Source organism: Centruroides sculpturatus, unplaced genomic scaffold (assembly GCF_000671375.1).
Source record: "Centruroides sculpturatus isolate CEXI.00-Female unplaced genomic scaffold, Cexi_2.0 scaffold697, whole genome shotgun sequence".
Classification (NCBI taxonomy): Eukaryota; Metazoa; Arthropoda; class Arachnida; order Scorpiones; family Buthidae; genus Centruroides; species Centruroides sculpturatus.
The window spans coordinates 102,734-109,037 of NW_019385326.1; positions in this window are offsets into that span (position 1 = coordinate 102,734).

Sequence of the window (6,304 nt, forward strand, 5' to 3'; positions counted from 1 at the left end):
AACTTTTAAACAATAGAAGAATGTAAGTCCGTCGACCATTTCCGGTTGGAGATCGAATTAAACTTCGATTTTGACCTCTCCCGCGCCCCCGAAAGGTTTCGAATTGTCATCAGGTGACGAGGAGAGACCAATTGGAAAGGGAAATCTGAGAGAAAACAGATAAAACCCCGGAAATTCGAGGACGCGAGGGCTTCTTTTCCCGAAAGTTCCAAGTGACGGACCTGTTGTTGTGTGTGTGTGTGTCTCGCACCCATCTTCGTCTCCATCTCCCGACCTCGGATCGACATCTTTCCATCAACGGAAGTCGACCGCATAGTCCAGGAGTCGTCGAGACGTGATGGAATGGTTCATTCGCGAACAAGGGACACTCCTTCAAAATGGGAGTATCTTGGAAAGGAGAGGAAGACCCAGAGACCGCAACCGCCGCAGAACTTCCAAGATCGCGGAAATCTTGTAAGCTTCTTTCGTGTTTAATAAACGATTGTGTTGTTTGTAAACGAAGCATCAATCTCTGACTCAAATGCTTCCACATGTCGTTGATTGTTACTTCTCGGCAATTCAAACGGCAAGAGAGACGATGACGATATATATCACATATTATCGTTCGTCAAGTTTTTCTTATTTCTTCCCCCCTCGGCCCCCCACACAACCCTGATACAAACTTCCGGTCTAGCCCGGAATTCATGTGATTTTTTAAACTAAAATATGATCAAAAATTACAGTTCTATTTATTATATTGCTCTTTTAGAGCATATAAAAAAATCTTGCCTACCAGTAGCCAAGTGGATAAAACTACCGAACACTGGTAGTTACAAGTTTGCACCTGATAAACTGGCTGGCAGATTGCTCTCCTGGAATAGAGTTTTCTGGATATTCTTCACGTTTGTAACACCTAAATACAGGCCAGTTTCCCACAGAAAGTCTCTGTGAGTATGCCTCCTTCGCAGACGGTCCACGTGCAGCGTTGTCGTATACATATAAAACAAACAATAGATTTTCTGGGTATTCTATAATCTACTGTCTTTTTTGAATTTTTATATTATATCGAGACATTATAAATCCACGCAGTCCTCATTTTTAACCGGAAAATTCACATTGTTTCGTACTAGAGTCATTTTTTTCTGTCCATTCTCGGAGAAAATCTTTGTTCTCGAACGTCAACAATATTTCTGAATGTTGAATGTTGAAGCTTGTTGAGCTGCAATTTGAAAAAAATTATAGACATATATAAATTATAGACCTGTCTTTCCTTAATCTCTAGAATGGAATTATACAGGTGAAAGACGAGATCAGATATGGAAACCTTAGGGACAGGTGGCCCCAATTAACTATATAAGAACTTCCAATACAAACCAGAAGTTTTGTTGTTTCAATTCAAAAATTTTCCTTCGAAAAGTGTTAGATTGATTACCGGCACGACTCTATTGTTAAAGGAAAAGTATGATGTGCAGAGGCAAGCCACTACTAAATGAGGTGGAGAGCATATTAAATAAACTAATAACTATTTATATGTAGAGTAATGGAATAAAAAAGAAGTACGATACTGAAATATTACTCGTGAGCAGACATTACAGTGTCACTGACATCGTAAAAACAATTGTTTATAAAGTAATAAACTATATTTTTCATATTGGTACAGTATTTACATTCATACTTAAACAATTATACTTAAAAGTAATTTAACTAATTTCGATGATAACCTTAGAATCATTATTTTTATAAAAATTTATCTAAAAAAATTAATTTTNATGTCACAATAATATAGGCCTACATTCGATTTTTATATTAATTTACCTTAAAAAAATTCATTTTTATTAAATTTCTATAAATTTAATAAATTCTATAAATAATTAATTTTAGGTTATAATTCACTATAGAACCATCTAAATTCGGAGCAATAAAAATATATTTAAAAAAACGATAATTTTGAATTCTAAAACTAATTTCCTAATAATTTGTTTATTTGATTTTTTTAAAATTAATTCACATAATTTAAATTTCATGCAAAACGGCATTTTTTTAATGCAAGTAATACAATATTTTACATTACATATTATTACGTTAATACAATGATGTATTAAAATCTTCAGTACTTATTATTATTCAAATAGTTGTAACAATATAAACTGCAATTAACCTAGAAATAAGATAAAAATAAATTTTCAAGCTGTAATCATGACTTTGTAACATGTTAATTAAGTTTGCATTTACATTTAAAGACTTCATAAAGAAAAAAATTTCCCATAAAAAAATATTCATTATTTAAAATATAAAAACAAATATTTTAATTTTGTTAAATACAATTGATACTTAAATAAAATTATTTATTTCCCGCTTTACGATCCAATTGATTCTTTGAAAACCGTCATTAAACGAACCTTCGTAAATCGAACTCTAATTTCTCGTAAGTTCGGTGTTAAAAACTTAAGATTTAATTCTTGAAAATGAACTTTAGACTGTATAATATTGTACAGTAATGATCTACTAAACACAGGGTATTTAACTACAAAATTTAATGCAAACGAAGCAGAAAATTTATACCAATCGTAAAACAGGAAATCGTAAAAAGAGCGGTCTTTACGTAAAGCAATAGTCTACCGTATAAAATTAAAAAGAATACTAAATTTAAATATTCGAAAATACCATACTCAGGGCCGGCCTAAGAGTTTTTGGCGCTTATAGGCACATTTCAGTTTTGGCACCCTCCCCTTTTACTTCTAGACGCCTTGAGCATTGAATAATCTACAAGCGACAGCTCTTGATGCATACATAGTATGCCACTTAAAATAAGTGGTAAATATTTCCCTTTAACTGACGCTGGCGCCCCTAAATTTTTGCCTATATCTCGGGCGGCCCTGCTCATACCTTTTCCATTGTTATTTATACAATTATAACAACACTAAAATACATGCTTAAAATTTATAAACGTGTAATCGGATTGATGTTTCATATAGAATTTTTAAACTGTGCTTACTTAGCGTAATTTTTCATTTAATTTATCCATAGTCATGCTTATATTATTTCTTCCGCATAGAAAAAAATGCATAAAGAAGAACAGAAACCTAAATAAAAGATCTATAATTTTAAATTAAAAAAAAAAACCTTAGCTGACCCAGGGGTATAGCCAAGGGAGGAAGAAAGAGGGTGGGGATAGTACGGAGAGAAGAGTGAGGGCGGGGAGAAAGGGTTTGGAAACGGGAAGATAAGGAAAGAAGAAAGGAGGAAGTGGGATCCCATGGTCGCGTGACGGAAATCGTTTACCAATAAAACGATTGCGTACAGACAAGTTTACAAATTATTTACGCAATAAACAGTAATTGCAATACAGTATTTACAGAAGAACTGACCCACATTGGTCCAATACACGTTGAATCCGTACAGAAAAAATACCTGGANTCTATTCTAAAATTATCTATGAAAATTAATTTATATTGCTTTCTGTTAAATACATGGTCTTAATGTTTGAAATTACATTGTAACATATTAACTGCCAAAAAAAAAATAAATAAATAAAATAAAAGTTTCCGGTCTTAATTTTATATTTTTATTTTAACTCTCTGATAATGGAACACGAAACTCCATTGTTCGATTTCCGTACACAATTTACGTCCAAAAATCGAGGACCGCCTACGAAAGCATACCGATAAGCACCTTAAAACTTCCATTTTTTAATACTTTTGCCTCATTTTTACGTGTTAACGTGAACGACTGGTTAAGTTAAACTTGTTTTAATTTGAGTAAAGTCTCAAACTGGTTAGCTTTCTGCTTATTTTAAAAGCTATAGCTTTTAAAATAAGCAGTAAAGAATGGCGATCTAAATACCCACGAGACAGAAAAAAAAAATTTAATTAAAAAAAAGCATAATAATATAATTGATTCTAAATCTAAAACATTAATATTATATAGAAATATGGTCGCGTGACGGAAATCGTTTACCAATAAAACGATTGCGTACAGACAAGTTTACAAATTATTTACGCAATAAACAGTAATTGCAATACAGTATTTACAGAAGAACTGACCCACATTGGTCCAATACACGTTGAATCCGTACAGAAAAAATACCTGGAGACAACCTAGTAACAACATGTGGGAAGCCACAGAAAGGTTATAGCAACGAGCGTGGTTTTGCTCACCAAAGACCCTCCAACAATGGAAGGGGCGTACGGAAAATAAGCTTGGCAGCAGATTAGTTAAAGATCTTAATGGTATTGATGAATGTCCTAAAGGCCAAGAAAATATTACTATTGTCCAAAAGAGAGTTTAAAGGGCACAGCCAGTACATGTTTTCCTCTTTCACGGCTTTAATAAGAGGGACCCTGTCCCTCGGGTGCTTTTCACAATTAAAAATAACATGATAAGAGTCTTCGATCTCCCCAAGAGCACATGGGCAGATCCCGTCTCCCTTGTTCAGGAAACGCACAAGATAGGCCCGCAAATTACCATGTCCGGTCAGAACCTGTGTCAACTGAAAGGAAGGTAGGAAGTGGTTGAGCTTCCTCCTGTTACAAGTAGTAGGCATGAACTGGTTGGTGATTCTCCCAGTCTCACTATTGTCCCATTGCTCCTGCCGCTTCTGATGGATGAGATCGGGAATTTGCGCCTTAATCTAACTGATGGACACCTTGGGTATAACAATAGTCATTGAGGTAAACAGGGGCTTTTTTGCCAAGAAACCGGCCCTGTCGTTACCCTGGTTGCCCGAAAGATCCTTAACCCAGCAGAGGGCGATGCAGACCTTACTCTGCAGGTGATCAAGGAGAGCAACCGTATCATTTACAATCGGAAGGGTGACGTTGTACTTCATAATTTGCTAGAATGCTATCTTGCTGTCGCTAAAAATATTAATGTTTTTCCTCCTGTACAGCATTGGCGCGTTACTGATGAGCTGCACCGCTTTCAGAATGGCGAGGGACTCCGCCTGTCTTAGACAAGGTGAGAGAAGTGTACTAAAAAATTAACTTCCTAATAAAAAAAAACTATGATAGTTAATTACTTAAATTACGTTAAATTATACATGGCGTATTATTTAAAAATTCAAGTAATATAGATGTTTTAACGAGCATAGTTAAGATTTTATCCATTTACCATGTTTCCCCGAAAATAAGACAGTGTCTTATATTAATTTTTGCTCTCAAAGATGCGCTAGGTCTTATTTTCAGGGGATGTCTTATTTTTCAATGACGAAGAATTCATATTTATTATTGAACAAAAAAATTCCCAAGTCGAACTTAGACGAGAGTGACGTATATCCGATGTGTCGAACTGTCGCCTTTTTATAGCGTCAACATCGGACTCGATGACCAATTAGTGCTTACTGAACCGTAGCACTATGCAAATGTGATGAAGCATGATTCCCGGCCGACCAATTAGCAATCACCAGCCGTAACGTTATGCAAATCTGTGATTCCCAAGTCATAGTCTTATGCAAATCATGCCGTGTGGCATGATTGTCTGCTGACCAATCAGTGGCTGTACTTTCAAAAAGCCAACGGCCACTTTCAACCATTTGTCGATGACCGTTACGACTAAACAAAAACTTTGCTGTCTTACTTTCAGTGGGAGGTCTTATATTTCGCAATTCAGAAAAACCTGTGCTAGGTCTTATTTTCCGAGGATGTCTTATTTTCGGGGAAACACGGTAGGCTAGCAAATAATATATAGGATGAAATAAAAAGAGTTAAAAACAATTATTTAAAATTAAATTATCGTTAAACAAAGAAATTATTTATTCCTCAATTTTCCCTTCAAAAATATAAAATTCCCAACAAAATTTCCCCTTAATATCTTTTTCTCATGTTTTCCCAATTGACTTGAAAAGTCCCCATATTGGAAGGAAAACATCAAACTCTATCTTCGGCATTTCTGGTTTAATTTTCCACAATAAAAAGAAACAGAATAGATCCAGAACGTGTTCAAATGTCCCACTGTCGTCCGTCCGTCTGTTTGTCTTTCCTTAATCTTGAGAACGGTGTTAGATTAAAAGCGAGACCACATATGAAAACCTTAGGGACAGAAGGTCCCAATTAACTATATAAGAACTTCCGATGAAAATCGAAGTTACGTTGTTTCAATTCAAAAATTTTCCTTAGAAAAGTGTTAGATGGATGACCGGCACGACTCTATTGTTAAAGGAAAAGTATGATGTACAGGGCCAAGATACTACAGTATTAGTTTTCTTCTTATATTTTATAAGAAAGAATTTGATAGATGACTTTAAACGGATCCCTTGAAAATACATATCAAGCAGTCAAATTCTATAAGAAATTCTATTAAAATTAGTAGAAATAAAATGTTAAAAATC